Here is a 21,378-nt window from a genome sequence, read left to right on the forward strand (position 1 = left end):
TAGATACAACAAGGAGTATTAGGGCCATTCTTTTACACAAAAAAATACAAAACAATTCTAAGACCATAGAATTCATAGTTCCTTAGGGCAATGTTTTTCCTGTCTTAAATGTCTTTTCCCGTCTACAATGTTTTTCCTGTCTTAAAATGGTATTATTTGTACTGCACACACTGCTCTCTAAGTAAACAAACAGATATGTCTTAAGACCAGAGAATACTGGTAGGGGTGATTTCAATGGAAGGGATTGTACTGGCTACCAGAGGGTTTACAACACCATTCTCAGGACCATGGAGATGAAAATCTTTGCAAGTTCTGCCCCAGAGACTAAACTCTTTCATTTGTCTGCTATCCATTAATTGTGTAGACCTCACTGACAGCAGATTTTTTGTTATGAATGTAACAGAGATATCACCATAAAAGGGGGAGGTGTCATATTCCCCTCCCCATTAAATGAGAGGTAAAACTGAGCATGCAGGTGATCTCAGGGGAACACATAGAGAGAGAGAGAAGGGCACACTTGCTTCTCAGGTTTGGACTTATACCAAAGATTTTTGAGATATGGAAGGAGACATACGGAGGAGAAACTCATAGAAAAACTTGAAAGAGACACATGGGGAGGCTGAGAATGGCAGCTATTATCTTGATTGGTACTTTGATTTTGCTCCTTTCATACCAGACTTGCTTCACCCTTTTCACCCCTTCCTATGATACCTTGCCAAAGGTGCCTTAGACTTGCAGCAAGTTTTGGGGCAGCAGCAGCCCTGTTCTGGGTCAAACCTGTTTGGTTGGGCATTTAGCCATGAAGAGATGGGTAACTTTGGGTGTTTTAATGGGAGACAATTATTTTTTTCTTCTCTCTCTCTATTCACACTAATCCTATTCCTATTAAAGTTCTTTTACACTGAGTTGCTTTGTCTTTGTTTGGCCTCATGAATGACCAGACCCCTCTAAAGGGTGCAAGTTTGGGGATCCTGGAGTACCCCTCAGTCTGCCAGTTAACATGAATTTAAGTTAGCATTGAGCAAGTATATTAATACATGGGCCCCTAGGTTCACTTGTGGAACCCAAGTAACACCTATACTAGTATTTATTTCTACCCCCAAATACCTTTTGTTTCTCTTTAGACAAAAGCAACTTTATAATCCCAAATTAGATTTGAACAAGCATAATAATATTGTCAACTATACTGACATCCTATCCACGCACACAACCTATAAAGAAAAAAATATAAAAATCTTAAAGCCATTAGAAATTGTTTACCAATTTGTTTTACTATCAAACTTTTGCCATGTTTAATGAAATTTCAAGTTCTGAGCCACATCTTTTCCTCTTACACACTTCTCGAAAGACCCATTTGTGTCTCTGAGTTTTAAAGGAGTTGAGGTAATGAGGAGGGGAGCTATTGTGACAATTCTGAGAGTGCAGAGATGCACATGCTCTAGGGCAAGTGAACAAATCACCCAAGAGGATGAATAAACTTAATATAGATAGACATAGTATAGCTAGAGATACAGAGATAGAACCAGAGATGGATTTGAAATATATATATATGTACATATATCTACGTTTGTATTTACATATGTTGAATAATCTATTATTTTGGTTTCCCTGTCGTCATATACTCGTAATCTAAGTTTCTATTGTTTTCATTCTTAATAGCTCATTTATAATACTTAAACATAAAAATATTATGGTGAATAATTACTTAGCTAGTAGTGTATTTTTATTTCAACAATAGCTGTCTGATAACCCTCCCTAAGTGTTTCTTCATTAATGTTTTCTGTGTCTGCATGGGATGGATGTGTGTGCATGTGTTTGAGAGGGTATTAAACCTACCAATTCCCTTCCAACAGACAATGCTTAGAAAGGATAACACAATTTATTTTCTTGAATTATTAAAGTTTCCTTTTCCATCCTTGATTCCATTTTCCTTCTGTTCCCTGATCCACTGGCCCCTTAAAAATTTTTACTCCCTATGAACAAATAGCATAAAATCCTTTTCAATTCCTCCTTCTTTAATTTTCTATTTATTAAAGACATTGGTTAAAAGGTTGATAAGGAGATACAGAAATATCTTAGCTATGCAAATAGCATCTTTTCTAAAGTTCTTCCCTATCACTAGGATTTACAAATCCCAAATATAAATGCAATTATTTTAAAATGAAGGGAAAACATGAGGAAAGGCTAACATGTCACTTAGAGTTCAAAATAGAGCTACAAAATAATATATCTAAATAACATTGTTTTGCTTCATTTCCTCTGCTCTTTCAAATCACCTGCCCACCTTAGAGCACTCAGGGAATCGGAAATGTTGATAACTATTTTTGGAGGAAATTCCCTAAAGCTTAGTTTCATCAAATTTCCTCCATGTTTAGGAACTGTGCTTCAATGATTAGGTGCCCTGATGTAGCTTTTCCATGATATTCATCTACTGTGCTTTTCACTTTTTCAGAGAGCTTTCACTTTTTTTCATCTCTAGTTCCACATCTCTTTGGGTAACTGGAGTGACTATACTATATATTGTACTTATCATAGCTTACATGAAACATTCCATTTTGGTAACATTTAAGATGTCCTTTGTATGTTGTGACACACTTGGGCAATTTGGGCAGAGAAAAAGAAACCATTCACTAATATAGTGTATGTGCAAATAGGTACAATAAGTTTTGCATAATGTTACTAGGAATCAAAAAGTTTAACTTACAAGATGAATAATTACTTAATATAGTCTTTAAATATGGGGGGAACTCTCTAAAAATTAAAAAGCAAGTTTGGCACCATTTCTTTTTTGCATAAACTTCTAAAAGCTTTAATAATCTTATCTTTCTTCCTCAAGATAATTGTGTTCAAAAGAAATCCTCAAAAATCTAAATAAATTGCTTTTGATAGGCTTAAAAGAGTACATATGCATAACTGTTCATCATAAAATGGGGGAAACAATTATAAACGCATAAATATGATTGAATCATTTACTATACTTGTAAGGATGGTTTTTAATGGTGATATTTCTTGTGATTTGCTTCATGTTCATGTGATTTGCTTCAGTAGAACAATATATCCATTAAATTAGTCAATGTTAGATTATGAGGGTTGATTAATTCTGATTTAACACTTTTAGATCCACCATTAACACAAATTTTATTAACATAATGCAAGTTATGTCATAATCAAAGTCTGAGTCCTTTAGAGAACACAGAACAAGTGGAATGTGCAAATATTAATATATGCATATGCATACACACACATACCTGTTTCCGAAGTCATTAATTCTATGAGTGGGAATCAGTTCATGGCAGAACATTTACTTTCTAAATACCTGGTTTAAAATAAAATTAAAATTTATTTGAAAAGTCTAAATCTTTTCAAATTATATGAAGTAGATATATTCATAGTAATAAGGATCACTTATAAAACACTTATTTTGTGCCAGGCACTGCACTAAGCATGTCACATGTAAAAGTGTATTGAATTACCTCAAAACTGAGTGAGATGTGTTCTATATTTGTTCCACTGCACAAATAAGTAAGACATAAAGTCTGAGGGATGCAAGTCTTTGTCATGATCAAAGATCACACTGAACATTACACTACAAGCACAGACCACACTGAATATTACACTATAAGCACATTTGTTTTACTTTATTATGTTTCTCAGATGTTACAGTTTTTTTTTGTTTTTTTTTTGCTTTTTACAAATTAAGGGTTTGAGGCAACTCTGCATCTAACAAGGCTACCAAGGCCATTTTCCCAACAGCATGTGCTTACCTCATGTCTCTGTGTCACATTTTGGTAATTCTTGCAACATTTCAAAAATTTTCCTTATTTTTATGTCTCATGGTGGTCTGTGATCAGTGACACTGGCTGTTACAACTATAATTGCTTTGGGACACCACAAACTACACATATATAAGCCAGTAAAATTAGTCAATAATTGTCTGTGTTCTGATTATTCCACCAACCAATTGATCTCCGTCTCTCTCCCTCTCCTTATGCCTCCATATTCCCTGAGACACAACAATATTAAAATTAGACCAATTAATAATCTTATAATGACTGCTAAGTGTTCAAATGAAGAGTCAAACATCTCTCAAATCAAGTTAGAAATGATTAAGTTTATTGAGGAAGGCATGTCAAAAATTGAGATAGGCTGAAACTAGACCTCTTATGCCAAAAAGTTAGCTAAGTTAAGAATGCAAACTAAAAATTCTGGAAGGAAATTAAAAGTGTTACTTCAGTGAACACACAAATAATTAGAAAATAAAACGGTCTTATTGCTGATATGGAGAAAATTTGAGTGGTCTGGGTAGAATATCAAACCATTCACAACATTCCCTTAAGCCAACGTCTATTTTAAAGCAAGGCCACAACTGCCTTCAATTGTACAAAAACTGAGAGGGATTCCCTGGTGGTGCAAGGGGTTAAGACACAACCTATGAAGCTGTTTGCAGCCTCTGCAGCACGAGTTCGATCCCCGGTTGGCCAGGGAGCTACCCACATGGCACAGCAGACCTCTCCTGACTTGCCCACTACTCCCCTCAGCAGTGTATTTCAGTCAATCTGCCTGTTCTGTTCCCCACTCTGTCTCTGGTGAATCCTCTCACCCACACCTCTGGCCTGTACCACAGCTCTTGCATGCATAAAAATAAATATATCTTTAAAAAAAATTTTGAAAACTAAGAGAGGTAAGAAAGCTGCAGGAAAAAGTTTGAAGCCAGCAGGGGATGGTTTATGAAGGTTAAGTAAAGAAGCCATCTCTGTAGCATAAAGGTTTAAGATGAAGCAGCAAGTGTAGAAGCTACAAGTGTTCCAAAGGATATAGCAAAGATCACTGATGAGCATGCTATAGTAAACAACAGATTTCCAAAGTAGGCAACAGTCTTCTATTGGAAGAAGATGTCATCCAGGATTTTTATAACTGGAATGGAGACATCAGTGACTAGCTTCAAAGTTTCAAAGACAGGTTGACTCTGTTGGTAGGTGCTGCTGAAACTGGTGACTTGAAGCTAATGTTCATTGACAGTATCTAAGGATTCTTGAGAATGATTCTAAATCTACCCTGCTTGTGCTCTATAAATGAAACAACAAACCATGTGGGACAGTACATCTGCTAACAATATAGCTTACTGAATATTTTAAGTCCACGGTTAAGAATTATTTCTCAGAATTTACTGGTGTAACTGCCAATGTCCCTATGTATTTGGCCTACTCTTTCTCTGCTTCAACTGATGAACTCTCTTTTTGGAATTCCCAATTCTCCCATTGCCAGTTTAAGGACAACTGTCCTGTAAGCATTCATTTGATCTACTGCACTGTTAATTTCTCCTTTATTGCCATCAGCATATAAACATGTATTAATTGAACATGTTTATAAAAAAGAAAAAAAACTCATTTGACCCTGTAGCTGATTCTCTGTTACAACAAAACTTCTTGAATGAGTATATAATACCTCCCATTCTCCCTCACATCACTAATATTATCAAAACTTTTGAAAAACTCCTAATTCACTTGGAAAATAATCCAAATTCTTACCATGACCTACAATATTTTAAAATGCTTGGTTCTACTTACCTTTCTGCACTTCATCCTCCTCCATCCCATCCTTTATGCTCTGCACACATTCACTTTCCCTCACTTCCTTGAAAATCCAAGTTGTCCTCTCCCTCAGAGCCATAACCTACAACTACTTCTGCTTAGGATACTTTAGATCCTAAATGTCAGATGACTGGTTACTTCTCCATCAGGGGATAGCAAATATTGTCTTCATAGAGAGGTTTTCCTGACTTACCCATTTAAGAGGCTTATATTGTATACCTGAGCTGTGTAACCCAAAGTGTAGTGATTTAAAATATCAATGACATGTACCAATAATCATTTATTTATTTCACCATTTCCACAAAAATTCAGAAAGACCTGGCTTGGGATTTTAAAGAATTTTGCAGTTACAGTCAAATTTTAGCTGAAGATACAGTCATGTAAGACTTAGCTAAGGTGGTGACCACTTCACTGTTAGCTCACTCACATGGCTAGCGAGTTGATATGAGCAAGTTGGTTCTATCTTCTCCAAAGAATAACTTGTTTTGTGTTGTCACAACATGGAGGTTGGTTTTTCCCAGACTAAGTAGTCTAAGCAATGATTAAATATGTAAAAGTTAACAGTACAAATGGATGTGAATAATGGAAGGTCACTTTAGATCTTGCTTTGTTTTGTTTATCTGTCTTTTTAGTTACATTTTTTTCATCCTTTCCTCCATTTTGAATAAAGATTACTTGGGAGTTTACTAAGTTAGCAGAGAGGCAGAACAGGGTAGTGCAACTTGACCAATACTTGTTTCAATTCAACATACAAAGGATAGAAGAATAAGGAAAAACTTTTTCCAGAGATCCCCTCAAGGTATGGTTTAGGTCTACTTGGGCAAACTGGCATGTATTTCTAGTATAAGGATCCATACTACAGTAAAAGATTCATTATAATGATCTTCCATGTTACTGACAGTTTGATTCAGCGGTGGCCACACTAAAGTAAATAGTTACAAAAGCAGTTTCTTGGTTCAGCAAATTTTTAATCACAGTAGAGGCAATAGCTCTCTGGGTACTCCATATCTATGGCATTGTTTTGGGGGTTATCATAGCATTCAGTATTGAATCTTTTTTCAGTTCTCCCAATGATTTGAGAGCTACCATTATCTTTTAGCTTTCATTAACTAGAGTTCTGTTGTCTAGAACTAAAAATCCTGACCATTACAAGTTGTATTAGCTGTATCAGCCAAAATAATACCTAGATATTTTCAGATGGGTCTACGTGCCCAAGTATACACTTTTTGCATAATTGCTTATGAGGTAACATCTGTTTCATCTGTGAAAAGCAGCGACTACAGGAACTTTCATCCTCTGAAATCCCCTCTGTTGTGGCTTTGCAATTTCTCTCTTGATTTCTTTTTTGCTCCACTCAATTAAAACTTCCTATGACTGATTCTTATGCCCCAGTTCGCCCAATAACAGGGCAGTTAACAGCAGCAAGGAAGACCATGATGAAGAATAGTGTTTAAACCTCTAATACACTTAGCCCAATTCCCAAGTTCAAGATCACTATTCTTACCAGAAAAGAGATGACATCCCCAAACCAGACTTGTTCTACTGTGCCATCCTTTTATTTCTTCACCTCACAGTATTGGTTCTTTGTCTCTGCTATAATAAAATTTCCAGAGAGGGAGCAGTCAAGTTTTATTCTGAGACATAAATTCATCTAACATCAGTACTCAAAAATTATCACTAGCCTTAATACATTCATTAATATATATATATATATATATGACAAAAGAGATTAAAATTAAGGGGTCTCTCGGTTTTCAGGGAGAGGCTTAAGTACAAAGCAAAGTATTAATAGTAAAACAGGAAAACTTTTTATTCAACCTCCACTTGCATATTTACTGTACTTATTAAAGGCTCTAGAAAAATCTCAAAAATCCCAACTGCTTGTGGGTTACAAACCCACCGGCGGAGGATCCCACATGGCGCGCAGACCTCTCCTGCAGCCCGCTGCTCCCCTCAGCAGTGTACTTCAGTCCTTCTGCCTGCTCTGCTCCCCACTCTGGCTCTGGTGAATTCTCTCACCCTCCCGCGCTTCTGACTGTACCCAGTGCATGTATAAACAAAACAAACAAATAAAATAAATAAAATAAAAAAAAAATAAAAAAAAATGAGACTATATGAAAGAGTGACAATGGAATGAGTATATAATATGTTATATAGGAAATGTCATAACCTTCTTATTTTTTCCCAGTGGGCAGCTGTTCTCTGTTTGTTTTTCCCCCACCAAAGAGACCTGAAAATACTGCTCTTATAGCCACAACATGTATAAAGAAAGCAGACAAAGATTTCTGGGGATGAAACGACAGAGAATTGTAGCATCACACAGCTCCAGCCAGCATTTGGGAGAACATAATGGAGAAGAGTAAAACCTCCCATAGAATTCAATTGATAAAGACTCAATACTTAAAGACTGCTTTGATGATGTGAGTAATAAAATATCTGTGTAATGGGGTGCCTGGAATGCCTGGTGAGGCAGGGCTTTAATTTGTTTTACTGAGCAGAGTACCAGCTGCTTCTCTGTTTAGGCAGAGGTAAAAAAGTCATCTTAAGGCCATTCTTCTCTACTTTGTGCAGTTACACATTTATGCAAATGTAAGGCATAAAGTCATTCCTAACTGAACAAATCTTCCTAGATTTAGCAAGGCTGCACCTAACTCTTAGTAATCAGATCCTCAAAAGAGTGTATACCAATTTGCATGAAGAACACTTGGTGAATGAAGAAGGCAAAATCTTAACCACTTTTCCCTGAAATCTGAAATTAGGGAAAACTTTTTAATGGAGAGAGGTATCTCTAATCCATTGAAATTCTCCATTAAGTTCTGCAAGTATCTCAGAGCCCCTAAGGAAAACTGGGTTTGAACTGGGTTGAACTGGGTTGAATTGGGTTTAGTGGAATTCCTTAAGGATGAAAACTACAGTCATCCTGGTTTATGGCTGTAGAAATAGTGACAGAAGTCATAATCATGAAGCTCAAATATAGACCACTAGTATAGCTTTCACAAAGATCTGAACATGATATTAGGTTATGCATAAAGGAGACTTTTAAGTGTGGTATGCTAGAAATTATGTTCAGATTCACAAGGACTTAGTGATTAACTGGAGAAAATTAGAAAAAGTACTCAGGAATAATCTAGTTATATATTATTATATATAATTTATATGTGGGCAACTATATTTACTTTTATTATAACTATTTTAATAAGTTCTATTACTCATCTTAAGAAGTAATTTATGTCTCAGCATCACCTCAAGGGAGATCTTTATATATCTCAACGATTCAGGATGGAACAGCATCAGATTTCTCTCTTTCAATGACAGCATTTTTACATCCTCACTTCCTAAAACTCCTTGGAAGTCTCTTCTCCCTAATTTGTCTCCTCTCTTCCTAAAGTTTATGTTTAAAGAGAAAATGAACCAACAAAGAGCAGTGTGGGAGTGGGAGATGTCTTTTGGGAGGCAGACTACTGCAGCACTTGGTCTTGCCACTTAATCACTTTGTCAAAAACTTGACAAGGCAATGAGTTCAGAACCTGGAACACAAAACCTGGCAATCTTCTTGAGTCTTAGATGGAGGTAAACAAGATGTGTCACATCTTCCAAGCCCACTGGTAAAAATAAAACATAAATTAATTTAATATTTAAAGACTGTCTTGCCACATGATCCTAAGTTTAACAGATCCCACAGTATGTTTATATATAGATGCATTAAGTAATGGCCACTCTTTCACCATTTGCACCAAAAGATCTGGTGTTCAGAGTGAAACCAGTAAGGAGCAATATAACATATTGTTAACTCTGCCTGACTATATCACAAGTTGTGAATACTTTAGGAAAAAAAGAGGAAGAGTTAAATTTTATTAGAAATAGTACAAGTTGAGAAATAGAAGTAGACAGATAAACTTTAGAGCTAGGGGAAGAAAGCATTTAATCCTTCCCCTTGCCAAGCTTCGATCCTACATAGCCTTTGACCTCACTGACACTGATTCCCAGGTGGCAGGCATTGCCATTGCCCTTTGGAAAATGGATTAATAACTGTTCCCACTGCCTAGTCTTTAAGAAGAGGGAAACTCAGTTTTATTGCTACTGGGGTGATGATTTTCTGGTTTGCCAAACTGGATCTCTGAATTCACTTATTTTCTCCCTGAATTCATTTTTGTCCCAAAGGAAACATTGTTTATTGAGGTGATTCAATTCTACTAGACTGTACAGGTATGGAAGCATTATTGGATTAAATAGGCCTTATGGGCTTACCTAGAGGACCCGGGCACCATTTATAATGTCTCTATGGGAGAAATACATCTCAAGCTCTAAACTACCAACTAGATCTACAAAAAGCTCATTAGTATACAAGTAATGTCCTTTCTTTTCTTAGACTTTGCCAGTGAGAGAAGCAAACACACTGGTATGAACTGAATTCTCTTAAATAACTTCTTTTATCAGTCGGAATGCTTTTGTCTAAGTAACAGAAGAGTGCTAAATGTGGCTTAAACAATAAGGACATTTATTATGACATTCAGCAAGAAGTCCAGAGAGAAGCAGATCTAAGAATTGGCTCAGCAGCCTAACAATGCCTTAAAGTACCTAAGCTCTTTCTAACCTTCGGCTTTGCCATGCTGTGAATGTCATCAATCTCGCTCATCCTCAGCCCCTAGGCAGTAGCATCTCTATGCATTAAATCCTCATAACAACATCCAAAGGCCTGAAAGGAAATAAGATTGTGGTGTTTTCTCCTCATGCATATTTCTTTTATCAGGAAGAAATCTTTCCCAGAAGTCTTGCAACAGACTTTCTTTCAGGTCCTATTGGCCAGAACTCAGTCCCATATAAACTCTTAATGAATTCCTGCTGAAAAGGGGAAGAGAGTAGGCCCTATACTCATGTTCACATGCTGGGCTGGGAGTGAGGCTCATCTTCCCGAGTGCAATTGTTCCCAAACTTGAACAAAATTAGCTTGATTAAGAAGGAAGAAGGGACTGGTTGTTGGTAGGTAACCAATAACATACGTCACATTGCAATTTTACTCTTTTATTTCCTCTTGCTTTTGAGGTTTACTCTAGGTTGGTAATATATGGCTGACACTAGGCTGCAGAAATGAGACTTTATGGGAAACAAAGCGTATTAACAAAATGTGTGCTAAATTGCAATGCTATGATTTGTGCTGCAAACTTGTTGTTTTGAAATTATATTGCTGATTAGACAATGTAAATAGAGTGATGTCAGTTTGGATATTAAACGATCCATTGCACTTAAAGAGATAAGGTGTGAAAAGTTCCCTAGTGCTAAACATGCTCACTTTCCCTGACCTAAGTCTAATGAGCCAAAAGATAAGTTGCATATTCAAAAGAATGTTAGTCAATATTCCACTTACTATACATTGAAATTGTGGCAGATTTTCAATGATTACTGACACAGAAAAATCTTAGTCCAGGGACTATTAGCAGTAATTTTCCTAAATTCCTAACATCTAGTCAAATGATACCCTTTTCCAGTAATGCTCCCAAACACCCTATGCAGTGAAGATTACTTCTTATCACAAAGTTATGTAAAATAATTCACAACCTGAAAAGCATAGCTTAAGTTACCTTCTTTGTCATAACAGGATATTACTACCCCCACCATAGGCCCCAAAGAGGTGGGTTCCAATACCCAGTCAACTTCAATGAAGTAGTCTGATATAGGCTGGGATACAGTCCTCCTTAATTATCTGTGACTGAAACAATGGTATGAGGGGAAAAGGTAATTATATGCTGGGACAGATGTTAAACTACACTTACTCTGGTGATTACTGCACAAGCGTATTAATATCAAACCATCATGTTGTATGTCTGATACGAATAAAATGTTACATGCCAATTATACCTCTGTAAAAAGTAAATAATAAAGAAAATAAAGTTATAACACATACACAGAACAGCAAAGTCAATGGCCTACTAAGAATTTTCCTAGGAATACATTGTGATTCACAGAAGAATCCACAACAATATCCCGTTTGGAATATGAGTTTAAGAGAGGATAAATCTGGCCTCCACGGTGGCACAACGGGTTGAGCACAGCGCTGTGAAGCTGTCTGCAGCCTCTGCAGCGCCTGTTCAATTCCTGGCTGGCCAGGGAGATTCCCACATGGCACGGTAGACCTCTCCTGTCACACCCACTGGTCCCCTCAGCAGTGCTTTTGGTCCATCTGCCTGTTCTGCTCCCCACTCTGTCTCTGGTGAATCCTCTCACCCTCCCACACATCCAGCCTGTACCCCAGCTATTGGATAAATAAAAAATAAATCTTAAAAAAAAGAGAGAGAGAGGATAAGTTCTCTGTATCACCTCTCTTCCCTAACTTTGAAATGCCATGGAGTAATGAAAACTGTTTGCCATTATGACTATTTGACTTACCTTTCTCCTTCTAGGTTGAGGGGAAATGAAGACTGAAATTCTCATGATTTTGTGTTAAATTTCAATAGTTCTTTCTTCTCAAATCTTAGTTGTAGTGTGGGGACAAAAGAGATGATCATCTCTTCATGGGGTTTAAATGTGTATCTAAAAGTGAAGAAAACATTTCTTCAAAAGCATTTAACGTATCTTTTCTTTTTGCATAAAAACCAAAGGAAAAGAAGACAATAAAAGACAAGTACACACAAAATACTTAAATGAAAAAAAAAATTAAAAATGTAAATTGTCTTACTTAAATTTTAGCCACTGACAAGTTAAAGCAAGATTACAATTAGCATAAGTAAACAATGTTGACATGACTTAAAACTGTTCCTGTTGCCTAAGCTTGAATCCCTAGTGGTTGTGTTGTTTGCATCTCAACATTCTAACATTGCATCATCCTATCACACATGAATTATGATCTTAATCAATTTACTAATAATCACTTTTTGGCATTCAGCATTAGTGTGACTGTTAAAAATTATAGAGGATCTATAAAACACAGAACGTGTTGCAAGATAGTATGGATGAGGAGATAACTATTATACCCAAAATAACGCAGCACAATGCAAGAACTATATAAATTGTCAAATTTACACATGATCTAAAATGTACATTTTTAATATTTCTCATCTGCTTTCCTGTTTTAACTTTCTGTACATGCAGTTCTCCTCCATTACCTTGGCTATGGTCTTTATAGTGTGGGTGAAACACCAGGCCCACTGTACTGTAGATTTTTTTTTTTAAAGCTGATGTTTGTAACATTGTCTGCCTGCCTTTACAAAGCCCAGTATAAGACGAAGTTAAAGAATTCCTAAGCTTTTCATAATGTGAATAACTTTCTGCTTGCGTAAGTGTTGTTTAGAATTACTCTTGGGAAAGAACAGACGTTGGTAAAGCTATAGAACTAATTGATCTTTCCACAGTTCTGTCAATACATGAGAAAGCTTCTGTCTATCCAGATATCTGCCAGAAAATAACAAAGGTTTTCATTGACATGCGGTTCATTTAATTTTTTGGATTCTATTTTTCAACTCTATATTCATTCATTGAGTTTATCGTCTTTGTCCCTAATTATGTTGTTTCAGGTCCTGAAGACTTCTCTTTTAAAATTGCAAAATTGAATAAACATCTCTGCTTAATTGGGAGATGGCCAGAAGTCATTATTTTGGACTTGCAAAAAGAAAAACTAAAGTAACAAATATCAAGGAAATAATACCGAAATGTAAATTTAAAATTTAAAAACCGAAATGTCTATCTTTTCTATCCAAGAATTAATCAAATAACTAAACAGCTTTTGTTAAATCAATTCTATATCATATCTCAATTTTAATGTGAAAATCTTAAAAATCTTTCACCAAGAACCTATTCAAAATACTTTCAGAAAGATTTTCTTCCTGAAACTCAGAAACTGGAATTAGAGATGCCTAACAATAAAACATCTATTTAATAGTCTATTTTGAATTGATAGACAAATAAGTAGAAAATGGATTTAGTTTCACTGAAGGGAAATGGTCTTAATAGCCATTATCTCTCCCTATCTGATGGTGAAATAATATGTTAATTGTTCAGCAATTGCTATCTTATATAAAAAAAATTGCCTTTTTAAATAAGTAGGCCAAATAAAATAGGTCAATTTATTTACAAAAGTATTTTCATCTACTTACTCATAATTCTTGGTCTTTGACATCTGAAATGGAAATATTCTCTCTATAATTACACAACTTTACATACATATATTTTTCTTGGTAAAACTTTTTTGGATGAGCTTCTTTGAATAGTACAGGCCATCCACTGAAATTGAAGAACTATAGTCATTTGCTCAATTTTATGTATTTATTCAATTGGAGCTATTATTCCTAAGCAAATCTTCATATGACATTGGAAACTGTGCCATGCTATATATATTTATACCTATAAAATTTTTGTGCACAGTAACAACTTTTGGCCACTTATTCCATGCAAGACCCCATTAGGACAAAAGTAATTCATGTTCTGTATCACAGTCCCTAATAAACTAAATTATAGAGATTAACATGTAGAGGCAAGGAATAATCTTAGAAAGTAAGCAATTAAAATATTGTGCTTTAACATATGGAGAAATTTATAAAATGTTATACTGAGGAGTAGATGCTATGTTTTTTTTTATAGAAATAAAATAATTATTTGAAACACAGTAAAACCACATGAATATAATCAGTCAAATTCTGAGTGTGGGAAATTCCACATGACAATTACCTATTTCTTTCTCTTGTAATTTTTCTTTTTAATTGAAGCAACATTGGTTCACAATGTTTATGATTTAGGGAAATAGGTTCACACCTCTCCAAATGCATGTTTCCACATCACATTTACTACCTAATCACCCATAGTCCTCCATCATAGGGCACCAGGCTCTCTACCCACTTTGTTCTCCACCCCTAATGATCCGCCACTATTAGCCTCAGTTATGCTGTCATATTTCCAGGGTTTTTTTTGTTGTTGTTGTTGTTCAGCTTAATTTCATCCGATCACTTGTTTTGTTTCTTTATATTCCACATATGAGTGCAATCATCTGTTATTTGTCTTTCTCCTTCTGACTTATTTCATTAAGAATATCCCCTTCAGGGCCTCCCTGGTGGCGCAAAGGGGTTAAGCACAGCACTATGAAGGCAAATCGCAGCCTCTGCAGCAAGAGTTCTATCCTGGGGTGGCCAGGAAGCAAGCCACATGGCTAGTACCTTTCCTGACTCTCCCGCTGCTCCCCTCAGCAGCGTATTTCAGTCAGTCTGCCTGTTCTGTTCTGAACTGTCTCTGGTGAATCCTCTCACAGCTCCCCTCCCCCCACTCCTCTGCACCTCTGGCCTCCTGTACCCCAGCTCTTGTATGTATAAATAAATAAATACTTAAAAAAAAAGAATATCCTCTTCAGTTGGCTATTGTAAATAATGCTACAATGAACATAGGAGGACATATATCCCTTCAAATTAAGGATTTTGCATTCTTTGGGTAAGTACCAAAAAGTAGATTTTCTGGATCGTATTGTATACCTATATTTTCCTCAATATTTTGAGGAACCTCTATGTTGTCTTTTACAGGAGCCAGACTGGTCAATATTTCTGCCAACAGTGTACGAGGATTCCATTTTTGAGAAGTAGAAACTTTCAAATGATTTACAGCTTTTCTATATAAAAACTGTGTAGTCTAATGTTTTCAGTTTGAAGTTTTCTTACAGTCTTCACAAAAATAAAAATGATTTTCCAGAGATTACATTTTTTGTAACCAAAATTGTGCTACACTTACTTAAACAAATCTATATTGGTACACTTACTTAAACAAATCTATATTGGGACATTTAATTTATTATAATAAATCACATGGTCTTAAAATACCATTAATTTCATATCATTATTTCTAAAACACAGCCATCCAAATATTATAAAATATACATTTTAATCAATGACAACTACATTTATGCTAGATAATAAGCAACTGCAAAAATCTTAGTGACTGACAAAAGCAAACACTAATCTTTTTTTTTTCTCATTCTTCAAACTCAACTGGGATCACTGAGGTTTAGGTAGACTCCAAATAACTTTGTTCCACCCTCTTCATCACTCTGAGACTAAAGTTTACTCAGAACCTATCATCCTTGTGAATTGCAGAAGCCCAAGAGCTCAAATTCAGAGCATTCAAAGCCACTAGTAGTTCAAGCTATGGTTGCTCACATTCCATTGGCTAAAGCATGTCCCATGGCCCAACTCAAATCAATGAAATAGGAAATATATACTCCATCTACCCTAGTGGCTTATCCCAGCCTATGCAATACAACATTTATTTGCCAAGTATTCAAGTATGTAATTCAATAATTGTGAAGGAATGAAGAATTGGGATAATAACATTCCATAGTATATAATAGATATTTATTACTTTAAATTTTATAAATATATTTGCACAGCTTGAGAAATAAACTCTTGATCAGTAAGGTAAAATGATCCACTTGTAGTAAAAATTTAAAGTTAAAAATTTAGGCAGAATTTGTCAGTTCATATAAGAATTTAGATTAAACACACATTTAACCTGTAATAGAATTATTAACATGATTACATTGAGATTTTATCTCCCAGAACCAAATGGATACAACACCTAGTATGATTTTTTTAAATAAATTATTTAATAATGACAATGTCTGAAAATGTACCATTCCCCTGTGATGATTGGCAATAACATTTTTGTCTAGCATAACTTTAGGTTAAGAAGCAGTCAGCAATAGAAATCTAACTTTTCTATATATGTTAAAGAAAAATATTTCTCTAATATAACTTTATCATGTTCTATTATAAAATTATGTTAAAGAGGCCTGTTTTTAATTACCAACAACCAATGTCACTTACATGTATAATATAGGTTATCTGACCCTATCACCTAATGCTGATTATACTATATAAAATTTGGTGATAAGGTATAAAAGTTGTATTATTTAAAAATAAAGTTTTGCTGCATATAAAAAATAAAATAAAGAAGCCTTTTTTGTTAGTGATTATAATGTCAATAAAACTCAAACACGCTGGAATACGAAGTTCGCAAATTATTATCATGTGGCACTTCTTCCCTAAATACCCCCTTTAAGGGCTGAATGACAACTTCAATAAACAATCCATTTGATTCTTGACCCAAGTCATGTAGTGCTGACCAAATTAGTGAGAAATGAAAAGACATACATAATCTTTTGGATTTGGTTTCGTTTTGCATTTTCAGAGAATGAATTTGTAAGGATTGAAAGTGCTGTTTAAGAATAACCCTAAGTCAAATTGAAGTGTAAGGGCTAAAAGAGAAAGCAGAGATCTTATATATTACCTTCCTACTTAAAAATCTTTAATAATTCTGAACTTATTCACAGAATGAAGAAATTTTTTAAACATATTTCTTTCAAATTTCATTCTCCATTATTCTTCTACCCTTATAGCCAGACTAGGTCGTTCCCAATTTCCAAAATTTAATTTAGCTAAAATACCTTTCTGAAATTTTTGGGGGGATCTTTGTCTTTTATTATACATAATTTTGCTGACTTCCCAAGAGTCATTTTATTAAGAACTTAGCTGCAAGGCCCAAATACAACTTTCCTAACAAACTTTATGTGGTATCCTGAAACATTTAGTTACCACTGCCTTTTTAATCTCTATGTCGGTACATCTTATATTCTAACTTCTGCAATATTTTGATTTGTCAATCATTTACTGAGTGTTAGAACCTTCAGAAGTTTAGTCTATTTTGCATCTTTGTTGTATCTTAGCAAAATGTATTCCCCCTGAGATCAAAGTCTGGCTTACTTATCTTTGTCTTCTCTGTGGGGTCTAGCACATTCTTTTTCACACAGAAGGTGCTCAATAAATTTCAAATTAAAAAAAAAATATGTAGGAACAGATTTCAGTAATTTGTATTCATTTTATCTAAGAGTTTTCATGAAATTACATAAAATTTTACTTTAGGTTTTAAAAAAGCACCTTGATCGCAGCTACTCAATAAACTGTAACAGGGTCATTAGTGGTAATTGGATCCATTTGAGCCAGCAAAAGACTTCGAATTTTCTTGAAGTATTTAAAATCAAATATGGAAACTCATTTGTCGATGGTTTTATAGGGGTGAAGCAGGGCTTTCTGGGTACTGTGGCCATCCAAAGACAGTGTCTAATTGAGTACAGGTGAGTTCACCTGTGAGCACAATTGCAAAACCACTCAGGTTCAGAGAGGAACGATAATGGGGTTCATTCAACAAACAGGAGATGGGCCTCCCTGGTGGCACATGCAACCTATGAAGCTATCCACAGCCACTGCAGCACCAGTTAGATCCCCGGCCAGGAAGCTACACACATGGCACAGCAGACCTCTCCTGACTCTCCCACTGCTCCCCTCAAAAGTGTATTTCAGTCAATCTGCCTGTTCTGTTCCCCACTCTGTCTCTGGTGAATCATCTCACCCCCCTACACCTCTGGCCTGTACCCCAGTTCACTTGTATGCATAAATAAATAAATCTTAAAAAAAAAAAACAACAGGGGAAACAAAGAGTTACTGAGGCCACAAGTGGCTGGCTATTCACCCTGGATACTGTCCACAACATTCAGAAGTCCCAAACCAAAGGCCATTTCTCCAAGATGTCACCATCCCACCAATGAGGGCTGGAGCAAGTGGCCGCTCGAGGAGCTCCCAGACGCAGCCACGAAACAATGCTGCAGTAGCCTGCAGCAACAATCTGAAGGTCCGGCTAGAAAGCACCTTATGTTGGAACTGACAATAGCAAAGGCAGCAGCATGAGAAGGTCAAGTGATCCAATAAACAGCTCTTTGAGACAGCAGGCCCGGAGCCTTCAGTGCTCTTCCCAAACAATTGCAGTAACAAGACCGAAGGCAGGCCACACCTCCCAGTCTCTTCAAAACTTTTCCGCTTCTCCCTCTTTGGAGGTCAGTTACTAAGGCTTCTTCCTTCTTTCTTCTTTCTGAGGTCAGGTAGAGAGTGCTACTAGTCTAGGATGGGGATCATTGTGTCGGGATCCTGGGATCATTCTTGCACTTCCTTACATCCATTTCTGATGTAGCCCGCCCTAGATCCCTGAGACCTACTGATTGGACATTCAACTTGGAAGATGCGAAAAGGAGGGACTGACAACAGGCTTTTGGCACAGGCTGGTAAACCTACGACGTTTTACTAACGGTTCTTGTCCGTTAGCAACAATGAGAAAACACCAGTATTTGCCCTACAGACCATACTGCAGGGCCCCCTTTACATGCGTTTGCATAACAGTTATGATCCCTTCAGAGTATTAAGGTCCTATAAAGATTTTAGCATTTAAATAGTAAATAATAAGCTGACAAAATTAGGGTGTACACACTGAACTATAAAATTATATTTATATGATTATACATATCTACATAAATTAGCTATTTTTACCTGTCCATATCTATACAGTTTTTATATCATCTTTGATCTAATTTTCTGTCTTCCTTAAGTGTTTTATACTCTTCTAATTAATTGGTCAAAAACAGAGTACCCATAATTTCTTCATAAGCTTAGAATTTTAAAGCTGGAAAAGACTAGAAATCATTGAATCTTATCTGCTAATTTTACACAATAGTAACTGTGGCAGCAAAAAAATCATTACTGAGGGTCTCGTAACTTATCAGAAATTAAACGTTAACTAGTCTCAGGACCTCTGATATAATATTCTTTTTACTTTACCATCTTAAACTTTCTTCATGTCTTCTCAATCACATTATTACATACAATTCAATTAAATAACACCAGTCTCTCAACAACATTATTAAAATGTCAGTTTCCATAGTACAATAACTACGGATAACTGTGAAAGTACGAACTGTTGCTAGCTCTCTTATGCTTTTACAAGATCTCTACAGTGAGTCCTTTATAATTACTTGAACTTATTTCCAACTCTAACCTCAATACAAATCTTTTCTCAAGGTGATTTCCTTTTATCATGTATTCTTTTGTCATGAAAAGACTTTCCTTAAATTCTCTTCTGCCCAAACTCAAAGACTGCACTCCTTTATGAAACAAACTCTCCTTTTCCAATTCATAGTGATCTCTTGAGTTTTCAAAAGAAGTATTCTATATATACTTGTTTAAAACTCTGCTAGCTAAGGTGCTGGATGTAAAGGCTACTCTCAAGCAGTTGATAACACACCTGGAGAAATTAAACATGTTCATGAAAACAGAACAAAAGATTGTAAGTGTTTTAAAATGTCCCAAAAGTGCTGGAGGAGCACATATGAGAAAGAAGTATAAGTAAGATTTTGTATACATATACTTCTTTCTTGTATACTTTTTTGTATACATATACTTCTTTCTTGCTCTAAAGCAAGAGTTGGAAATTGTAGATGGAAAGCGGCAGGTATTGAATTTTGCAGGATCTTAGGGCTTATTAAGCAGGGTGTTAAAGAGTAAGACTAGAGTAAGTCACAGAGAAGTTTGGTCATAGACAATATAAATTTCCAAGTGAATGGTGTTTAGACTTGATTTTCCAAGAACTATGAAGTACTGATAGTACTTGAGCAAGGCGATTTCTTGACCAGAGCTCTGCTCCAGAATATTATACCAAGCTGCACTCTACAGAATGAATTAAAGAAAAGATATAATTCATGCCAAATAGACCAGTTGGGAGTGGGAACTATAGTCCATGTAAGGACAAGACAAAATAGGGCCTGCACTAGAGGAAGTGAAAAAAGAAAATTTGGGGTCCTATGTACCAAAATAATGGAATAGAATCAATAGGATTCAGTAATTGACTGGATGTCTTTAGGAGTAGTAGTTAACAAAGAAAGAACAGAAGGAAATGTAAGCGTTGAAGGGAAGACTGTTACAACAGTTTTGAAACTAGTGACTTATAAATTAAATTCACAACATATATAATATGCACTGCAAATGAAAATGTAAATTTAAATAAAGTAGCAATTTAATGTTTAAATTCACTCTGATGTACCATTCATTAATTGTTATAAATATTTTCATTTTGTTTCTTTAAGATAACAGATACTTCATGGGCCTCCCCTGGTGGCACAGTGGTTGAGCGCTGGGCTGTGAAGCTGCCCGCAGCCTCTGCAGCACCAGTTCGATCCCCTGCGGCCAGCAAGGGTCCCACATGGCGCACAGACCTCTCCTGCCACGCCCGCTGCTCCCCTTAGCAGTGTATTTCGTCATTCTGCCTGTTTTGCTCCCCGCTCTGGCTCTGATGAACTCTTTCACCCTCCGCGCTTCTGCCTGTACCCAATGCTTGTGTAAATAAATAAATACATCTTTTTAAAAAAAAAGATAACAGATACTTCTTGAGGAAGGGGGAATGGAATGAGTAGAATGAGCTGAACTATTGAATGTTTTGTTATATTCCATATTCAGGCATAATACACATGTTGTTATTCCCATTTAAAGATAAGGAAAGTAAGGCTCAAAACTATCATCTAGGTTACCTATATTGCTAAAGATGATGGATTTGGTCCCCAGTTTTATTGACTCCCAGAACCCAGGGACTTTCAGGAGTATTAATAGGTGGAGGTTCTGAGAAGCAAATTTTGGCTGAACATAAGAAAAACAAAAATTGTCACTAATTATAACTGTGAAGTTCAAGAAGAGAACTGAGACCAATGGGGGAATTTTAATGAGCTTTTGTAGGTATACAATCTGCAAGCAAAGGGAAATCACAAAAATTTTTGTCTCAATTTGTGTCAACATAATAATTGGTATGTGGGAAAGGTTCAGAAACAAAAATTAAAATATTATAGCTTTTGCTTCTTTCTGCTAGTGTATGCAGTTTTTTTTTCTGTTGCCTTTTTTCAAACTAAAATAGATTTTTTAAAATTTCCCTTGCATTCAAAATGTATGTG

General features: G+C 35.7%; 1 long non-coding RNA gene across 4 annotated transcripts in view; it reads right to left on the reverse strand.

The window, feature by feature from the left end:
- The window catches only part of LOC119257617 (uncharacterized), a 66,233-nt gene that overhangs the window by 27,372 nt on the left and 17,483 nt on the right, over window positions 1-21,378 (reverse strand). For 3 of the 4 annotated variants that reach the window (XR_005128086.2, XR_008553915.1, XR_005128084.2), the window contains exons 1-4: window positions 13,679-13,855; window positions 11,976-12,119; window positions 7,096-7,184; window positions 3,249-3,316 (exon numbers count right to left, since the gene is read on the reverse strand). This is a non-coding gene — a long non-coding RNA (uncharacterized LOC119257617). Of the gene's footprint in view, window positions 1-3,248; window positions 3,317-7,095; window positions 7,185-11,975; window positions 12,120-13,678; window positions 13,856-21,378 lie in introns of those variants that run through there. The other variant, XR_005128085.2, reaches the window with a different exon arrangement.

Source organism: Talpa occidentalis, unplaced genomic scaffold (genome assembly GCF_014898055.3).
Source record: "Talpa occidentalis isolate TD23 unplaced genomic scaffold, MPIMG_talOcc4v2.1 talOcc4.4, whole genome shotgun sequence".
Taxonomy (NCBI): Eukaryota; Metazoa; Chordata; class Mammalia; order Eulipotyphla; family Talpidae; genus Talpa; species Talpa occidentalis.